This window comes from Papio anubis, chromosome 17, assembly GCF_008728515.1.
Source record: "Papio anubis isolate 15944 chromosome 17, Panubis1.0, whole genome shotgun sequence".
In the NCBI taxonomy this organism is placed as follows: Eukaryota; Metazoa; Chordata; class Mammalia; order Primates; family Cercopithecidae; genus Papio; species Papio anubis.
In genome coordinates this window covers 37,088,632-37,097,833 of record NC_044992.1, presented here as the reverse complement: position 1 = coordinate 37,097,833, position 9,202 = coordinate 37,088,632, and the positions used below count along the sequence as shown (strand labels likewise).

The 9,202-nt window shown below is 43.8% G+C and overlaps 1 long non-coding RNA gene across 1 annotated transcript in view; it reads left to right on the top strand.

Moving 5' to 3' along the window:
- LOC116271050 overlaps window positions 1-9,202 on the top strand; it is a 145,386-nt gene that overhangs the window by 193 nt on the left and 135,991 nt on the right. The window lies entirely within an intron of this gene.

Sequence of the window (9,202 nt, the reverse complement as noted above, 5' to 3'; positions counted from 1 at the left end):
GTGCATTTTCCAACATTTCCAGTCTATCAACGATGCAGCCAGTAGTGGAATCTGGTTCTGTTAAGCTCTAGAGCCCATCCTCAATCACTACAGCACACTGTTAAATTTGGGTGGTAACACGGTGAAACCCCGTCTCTACTAAAAAATACAAAAAACTAGCCGGGCGAGGTGGCGGGCGCCTGTAGTCCCAGCTACTCGGGAGGCTGAGGTAGGAGAATGGCGTAAACCCGGGAGGCGGAGCTTGCAGTGAGCTGAGATCCAGCCACTGCACTCCAGCCTGGGTGGCAGAGCGAGACTCCGTCTCAAAAAAAAAAAAAAAAAAAGGTGGATGGATGGCCTGTTACACAGCTCAGAGGCAGGAATGAGTAAGTTATGCATGGGAACCAGCAGTGAGGGGCGAAGGAATGAACCAATCGGTCACAAAAGAAATTATTCATAATGTGGATCCAGAAGGGAGATATTTGTGAATGGCTAAGATCAGGCTTCAGTTTTTGTATGTATTGTGACAGATAAGAGAAAATCTCTATGTGTTCTTGAGTTGAACAGCTGACACAATGGGTGAGATTAATGGTCATAGTGCTCATGGTGAAAAATATGAAAACACATGAATTCTGCAGTTGTTGTAATGGGGAGCTTGTGAGATGTCAGATTTGGCCCCGAGTGAAAGATGTAGGAGAGGTCTTTGTTACGCAAGTCTCTGGCATTTATTGGAACTGACTTGAACAACAAAATAAAAGATCTAAAAGCACTTTGGGAATAGGTATGCATCATTCTGAAAGGGTATTACTGACGATAATGAAACTTCACGATAACAGTGACTAAGCTAATAAATGCAGCAGAAGGCTATGATCTCATGAATATTCACTGGTTGCTCAAGTGTAAACCCAGGGTCCTCAACCCTACTTGTGTAGCCATGTGCCCATTTTGTAGAGGGGAGCATCAAGATTTGAAGAGGTTAAATATTTGCTTTACATTATGCAATTAGGAGTTATGATTGGCACTTAGGGATGCCGAGGAGGGTGGATCACAAGGTCAAGAGTTCAAGACCAGCCTGGCTAACATAGTGAAACCCCATCTCTACTAAAGATACAAAAAATTAGCCTGACGTGGTGGTGCACGCCTGTAATTTCAGGTACTCAGGAGGCTGAGGCAGGAGTATCGCTTGAACTTGGGAGGTGGAAGTTGTAGTGAGCCGAGATCGAGCCATTGTACTCCAGCCTGGGTGACAGGGCAAGACTCTGTTTCAAAAAAAAGAAGTTATGATTGAGCCTCAGGTCTGTCTGACTCCAGCTGTTAACTGCTATGTTGTAAGCTCTACTATGGTCAGGAGATATTCCTTGAGCACATTTTTCAAGGTAATATGATAAACACCGTAGGGAAGAGAAATCTTAATCAGGCATGGTATATGTCCTCGCCAAATTTGCAGGGTACTAGAAAAGTACTAATTTCCTATAATGCATAGTGGAAAGTGATAAGAAAACAACGAATTCAGGGATGGAGAATTCACCTTTCAGAAGACTGCATGGAGGATGTGGCAGTTGAAGTAGGCTGTGAAAAAGGGGTAAGATGGGGCTATACTGAACCAAAAGGATAAGAATAGAGAGGAAAGAGGCAAGTGTTCCAGGTAAGAGGCAGGGCAGGAACAAAAATGAAGAGGTGGCAAATGCAAGGCAGTTTTTGGAAAAGTTAAATGGCCAGTTTGATGGGACAGAGAGAATATGTGTGGAAGTAGAGAAAATGCTGAAAAAAAAATACAATGCAGATTTAAATAGTATGAGTAATCATTATAGCTAATATTTGCCCAGCACCTAAAATGTGCCAGGCACTGTCCTTGGGGCTTTAAATTTATTATCTCACTGAAAGATTTCTAACTAGACTGTGAGATTGATCTTATTCCCACCCTCATTTTACAGATAGGTCTATCTGTAAACTGAGTTATCAGTTTATCTGTAAAATCGGGGTGGGAATAATACCACTCTCGCAGTCTAGTTAAACAAGTTGTTTAGAGTAGTAACTTGTCTGTCTTATGAAGATTACTGGTGAAGCTGAAACTCAAACACAAATTTATCTAATGCTAAAGCTCTTATTTATAAAACCATATGGTCACCCAGTAAACATTACCGTTGATGCCAAATAAACTCTGCTTCAGAGCCACAGTTTTGATCCACTGGTCTTATTTTTTTTTTCTCCTCTGATTTATACATGTCTGATGTATGTTGTCATTTCTCTGCAAACTTTCAGAGGACTAGGAGGGAAGACTAGGCTCTAATTTCATCCTAGTGGAGAAAGAAAAAAGAAATGGAAAGTGAGTTTAATTACTCTTTGCTAAAAAGCCGTCTCTTCTCCCCATACTTAACAATATGAAGATTAGGTCTTCACATGCTGCTGTAAGAGAATGGACTCATCCATCATTAGATGTATCCTGGAAAAGGGAATGAGGGAATTTTTCCTGAGGCTCTGGATAGTATATCACTTGAGGCACCTTATAAGAAGGGATACTGTGTTTGGCTTTATACAGGATTGCTGATTTAGGATGATCATACATCCTGGTTTGCCAAAAGGGATCTTTATGTCTATTAACCTGGCATAATTATTAATGGCACCATCTTTACTCCCAAGTTATAAGAGTTTAGAAGATAAATTATATGGTTTCTCTACTGAAGGTCAGAGTAATGAGAGGTCAGAGCAGCTCCCAGCCCCATTGCCTTGAGTGAGGTTTCTGTCTCACAGGGAGTTGCAGCCAAGAGTCTGAAGGATTCTGCCTCTTCACAGTCTGGATGAATAAATAGTGCCATAGGGATGTGAGCCTTACCCATTATTGAATGACTGCTGGTGTCCTTGGCTGCTCCAGAGATAGTAACATCAAGTAGTCTTCCTGGCATTTGAGGGGATGAACTTGGGGTAGGAGAAGAGGAGAGGCTGTACTCATCCATGAAGTCAGCAGTTTGGGGAATAGGAGGACATGGGCTAAGAACTTCAGTCTCGGGGGATCTCCTTGAATTAGGGTCATGTAAAGGGAGACACATTGTGCCTTGGTGATAGAAGGCTCCTTAGTGAGGCATTTATAAAGCCCCTGTTTAATCTCAGGAAGAATGTACCTATGTTGGAACAGTTATTCATAGTTATTGAAATTTCATAGGCCAAAAATTAAAAAGTGTATAGATGACCACGTATCTTGGGTCACTACTTAACTTGGCATGCTTTATTATTATTGATAATTTGGAGGCTATTTTGTAATGCAATTTATTCAGAAGGTATTTATTGGGTACCTACAAGATGTTGGGCCACTGACTGAGATTGTAAGAAATAGAGACTAGAATAAGATAATGTTCTTGCTCATAAAGCTCATTCTCAGCATCGACTACGATACACCATTTAAGCAAATACTTAAAAATACCCCCAACAATACTGTATGTTGTTTATGGAAACATTCATATATAATGAAAGTACAAAAACATGCATGAGAATGATGCAACAACTTTTGGATACTGGTTAATCCTAAAGGGGGTGAGAGGGAAGGAAAGGGATCGGTTCCAGGCTTTAGCTGTATGAAAAGCATTTTATTTTGCAGGAGGAGAGGTAGTGGGGGTGGGGAAGAGAGAGATACCTGAAGCAAAAATAGCAGCATTTTAGCATCCATTATATCTTATTTAAATCTGTTAAATCTTAAAATATACCAGTGTAGTTTTCTAAATTCCTGAAATATTTTATAATTAAAAACTAAAGTAAAAAAGGCCAGGTGCGGTGACTCATGCCTGTAATCCCAGCACTTTGGAAGGCTGAGGTGGGCAGATTACCAGAGGTCAGGAGTTCAAGACCAGCGTGGCCAGTATGGTGAAACCCCATCTCTACTAAAAATACAAAATTAGCTGTGCATGGTGGTGAACGCCTGTAATCCCAGCTACTTGGGAGGCTGAGTCAGGAGAATTGCTTGAACTCGGGAGGTGGAAGTTGCAGTGAGCTGGGATCACACCACTGCACTCCAGACTGGGCGACAAAGTGAGATTCTGTCTCAAAAAAAAAAAAAAAAAAGAAAAAGAAAAGAGCAAAACTCTGTCTCAAAAAAAAATAATTAAAGTAAAATTGTACCCAATAAATGTATACAACTATAATTTGTCAATTCACAATTAAAAAAATAAAATTTACAACAGCCTTCTAAGGAAGATAGACCCATTAAAATGGATGGTCCTTTTGTCATTACAAAGGCTTTTCCACAAATGAGCTGTTGAAGAAGAGAGATGGAAGGAGGAAGAGTGGGCAGAGAAGTGGGTGAGGCTGGGGCTCCTGGGGCCATGGAGTGTATGAAAAATCTGCAAGTGTGGTTGGACCATTTCACAAAAAGGGTTGTATCTATATGCAATTGAAGTTGTGTGAGATTCTCTAATGTGAACCTCTTCATCTACTCACATACATGGGCCTGGTGAGAGTTGTTTTTTAAACTGAGGGAGGTGTCAGGTTCTTATCCTTGGTGATTCTGGCACAGAAAGAAATAGCATAGCAGGCACAGAATCAATGACCTACACGGTTGGTTAGCTCAGTGGAAACAGTAGTTGAGAGTCAGAGTAGACCAAAAGGATCTACCTCTTGAAGAATTCACGACAACTTGAGGAGGACTTTGGATCTTCACAGGGCAGGGCATAAGCGTGAGTGGAATTGAGGCAATCTTCCCTAAAGCTGAAGAGCAGGGAGATCTCAGTGGACCCTGGGTGACGTGGGACTCAGTAAACCCTTCAATGACAGTCATGAGTGAAACTCTAGGAAAAGATAGGGAAGATATTTTCATTAAAAAAAAATTGTGGATACATAGTAGGTGTATATATTTATGGGGTACATGAGATGGTTTGATGCAGGCATGTAATGTGAAAAAAGCACATCATGGAGAATGGGGTATCCATCCCCTCAAGCATTTATCCTTTGAGTGACTATAGTCACCCTATTGTGCTATCAGATAGTAGGTCTTATTCATCCTTTCTATTTTTTTTTCTTTTTTACAAGGTGGGAATAGAAGAAAAGCAGGGATAGATAAAATGTGAGGGAGACAGAAAGAAGGAAGTAAGAATAAAGGCAAATGCGTGTGAGCAGAACTTGGAGAGAGGCACTTGGGGTTCCCCAAGGTTTCACTGAGGGATGCTTGAGCAAGAAGCAGCCATCCAGCTGGTCCTTGCTGGCTGAGAACACCCCCAGGTCCTCATGGAGCATGTGCAACAATAGAGGACTTAACTGTCCATACCCATTCGTGTCCTGAAGGAGATGGTGTTGGAGCATGGTGGCTGGACTTATCCACAGGATTTACTTTGTCCTGCCTTTCAGACTGGGCCACCAGGTGTTTTTTTACAAGGAGTCTCCCACCTGCAAACACACCAGGTACTTTCTCCAAGTTGCTGATTTATGGCCGCAAAATGGGCTGAGGTTCACAGTCCCTTTAACACCATAAACAAGAAAGTAATAACCTAGAAACACAAAGGAAGAGGAGTTATATTTTGCCATCTGCTGCGGTCACTGACCAAACTTTAATCTTTTTATTTTCTAGGTCTAGTGTTAGCGGGGGGCAGGTAGTAGCTTAGTTCCTAGATGGAGAAGAAATTGGGTCACTAGCAGATGGAGTAAGGGGTGAGATGATGAGGGAGGGGTGGGAAGAGGGAGGAGGCAAGAGCCTGGAGGACTTCAAGGGAGGAGAATCAAAACAGGTTTCTTGGAAATGAAGCTGCTTCCCCACAAGAACAGCCTGATGTGATAAGAGCAAAGTAATGAGAAACAGACAGCTCACATTTCCCTGAAAGTGCAGAGCCAAATAGCAACTGGATTTTGGCTGTTCCCAGATCATTGTATTAACTTAAGTCCCTCTCCAGGCCCCGAGTGGGAAATAGGGTGGGGGAACCTGTCTTCAAAGGCTCCCCACTGACTCCATGGCAAAGAGCTCAAAGCCTTGGAAACAGCAAACTCTCCTCCCTCCGCCTCCCAAACAATATTGCTCTTACCAGCCGTACAAATAGGGGGTGAACAGTCCTCCCTCAGCCCAGTGGGTCCTTCTTCCAAATCCCCCATCCTGTGTCCCCCACAGCTGCTTCACTAAATCATCCAGCTCAGAAAGAGCTGTCCACACGCTTGCCACTTATTCTCTTGCTGTGTGGTGGGCTTGTCTAATTTTAACAGGCAGAAGGTAAGTGGAGTCTCCAATTTCATACAGCTCGCTGGGAGAGGGCCTCATTCCATAGCCCTTGTTCAAAGGAGTCAGTGGTGGGATTTGACGTGGGACCAAACGGATTACCCCTCCCACCCCCTCCTAACCCAGTGTTTTGGCCGAGCTCCCCCCAGGCAGGATCCCCAGAGCTTTCTGCCACTTGTAGCAAAACAGTCTGACTTCTTGCACCATCAAATAACCATAGTTTCTGAAACCTGGCGGGAGCAGCCTGCTTCTTCGCCAGCTGGAAAGGGGAAGGGGCAGGTCTGTAAGAAGAAAATGAGACCTTGACTTCAAGCTGAGAGATCCATGGACCTGAAAAAAACAGGGCTTTGTTCTCACCCAGAGTCCTCATCAGCGCCTAAGAGCAAAACTAGGGGCAATTCCAAAGCAGAGACAGCTATGCAAAGGCAAAGATGGACATCTGTCACTTCAATGAGAGCCCTGCTGAGGAGGTTAAAAGAATAAGAAGGGGCTGGAGGTGGTGACACACATGTGTAGTCCCAGTTACTTGGGAGGCTGAGGTCAGAGGATCGCCTGAACCTGGGAGGTTGAGGCTGCGGTGATCATGATTGCGCCACTGCACTTAAGCCTGAGAGACAGACTGAGACCCTGTCTCAAAAAAAAAAAAAAAAAAAAAAACAAAAAGGAATAAGAAGGGGTAGTAATGTAAATTTCCCATGTTTCCTGGAGACTGGTTCCTCCACAGGTTTCCTCACTTGATCCAAATGGCCTGTAGATTTCCTAGTCCTAGATCCAACTTGGTGGAACATGAGCTCTCTTTTTATTTTGTCATGGAGCCCGCTCAGCGTATTGTTTGAGTTCAGATTGCATGTGAGTGCTGAGGGCGCTAAGTAATGAGCTGGGTGCTGTGGGGTCTGTGGAAAGAACTGAAGACTTGACCTGCGGGCTAACAGGAGAAGAAGGACACATAGATTGATTTACAAATGGCTTCATTTAGACTTACAAAGATGTTCAGTTGACTGCAAATTAAAAGGAAGAGCAGGAGTACAAAGAAATCTATGTATCTGACACTTAAGAAACAATTATACAAGAGTCTTATCCACTAGAATTAAAACTGTGTTAGGTTAGGGGTTTTGATACGTTTGATTTCTTGCTGCATCCCCAGTGCCTGGTATTCTTCCTAGGCATACTGAACATATTAGATACTCAATAAAATTAATTTGAATGAATACATCTATTCCAGCACCAAATCTTCTTTCATAGTAATGCTTGTTAGAAATATTTTCTAAATTTTCTTTATTTACTTATTATTTTTTATAGATAGGATCTCTGTCTGTCACCCAGGCTGGAATGCAGTGGTGTTATTATAGCTCACTGCAGCCTCCAAACTCCGGGACTCAAGCAATCCTCCCTCCTCAGCCTGCTGAGTAAGCTGGTGCATACCATGCTCCTGGTGCATACCACCACATCTGGTTAATTTTTCAAACATTATTTGTAGACATGGCATCTTGTTTGTTGCCTAGGCTGGTCTCCAACTCTTGGCTTCAAGCAATCCTCCTGGTTCAATCTCCCAAAGTGCTGGGATTACAGGCATGAGCCACCGTACCCGGCCTTCTAAATTTCTTGTAATTTTATAGCAGCCGGAACAGACTTAGACAATCGTAATCTTAAGTCACAATTGCAATATGCATCTTGCAATGCCAGACTCCAGTGTTGCTAGATACAGCCCAGCAAAGGAATATTACATGGCAATTAGTTTTGCATTCAAGAAGAGACTGTAAATCTGTTCATTCAACTAATATTAATTGAGCTCTTACTTGAGCCAGGCACTCTACCCTGCTGGAGTAAGCCGTCATTGTTCCTTCCCTAATGGAGACTCCAGTCTGGTGGAAGTGAGAGGCATCATTACTTAGTCAAATGGATACATATATCATTACAAATTGTAATATAATGACAATGGTAGCTAACATTTACTGAACACATAACTGCATGGTAGGGATTGTGCTAAGCATTTTGCGTGTGTTATTTAATATTCTTAAAGTTGAAGTAGCCGGGTAGCCAGGTGTGGTGGCTCATGCCTGTAATCCCAGCACTTTGGGAGGCTGAGGTGGGCGGATCATCTGAGGTTAGGAGTTCGAGACCAGCCTGACCAACAGGGAGAACCCCAGTCTCTACTAAAAATAGGAAAACACTGAACACTTGTTGGGATGAACTGCCTGCAGAGAGGAGCTACTGTCTCTGCTAGGAGCTGAACTCTTGTCAGGACACCCTGACTACAGAGAGGAGCTGCCCACTGTGGGTCTTCTCTGAGCTATTCTATTGCTCAGTAAAGCTTCTCTTTGTGTTGCTCACCTTCCACATGTTTGCATACCTCATTTTTCCTGGTTGCTGGACAAGAACTCAGGATCCACCAAATGGTGAGACTAAAAGAGCTGTAACACAAACATGGCTGAAACATGCCCCTTGCTCACCACGTTGTGGGTGAAGAGAAGGAGATAAGAGCTGCAGCCCTTCAGGGGGCCCAGACCTGGGAGCTCCCTGAGTCAGGGCTGTGACTCCCTCTTTGGGGCCCTGCAGTTCCTGGCATCTCCAAGCTTCCAGGCGCCACTGCATTCCCCGGTGCCAGCTGGGGAAGCTGCTTGCGGTGTGCCTGGTCCAGCCACAGCCTCACAGAGAGCCAGTGCCCATGCTGGCACCTGGAGCTGCCCTCCCTGTGGCAACAGCAGACATGTCTGACTATACAGTGACTGGACCCCAGGCTCGCTCACACACCCCTCGCTGCTCCATGCCTGACTCTCAGTCTCCCTTGGAGGCATGGGATCCAGGCTGGTAGCATGAGCTGAGTGCAGCCTGCCAGGCCAAAACAGAGGAAGAAGCCCAGCAGGCCTGAGTAAAACTCGGGCAAAGGTGTCGCTGGCCACAGGTTTCTAGCCAGAAAAGTGACACCCCAAAGACCTCACAATAGTAATTTACATTCCCACCAGCAGTGCATAAACATTCCCTTTTCACCATATCCATGCCAAGATCTCTTGGTTTTTGACTTTTTAATAATGGCTG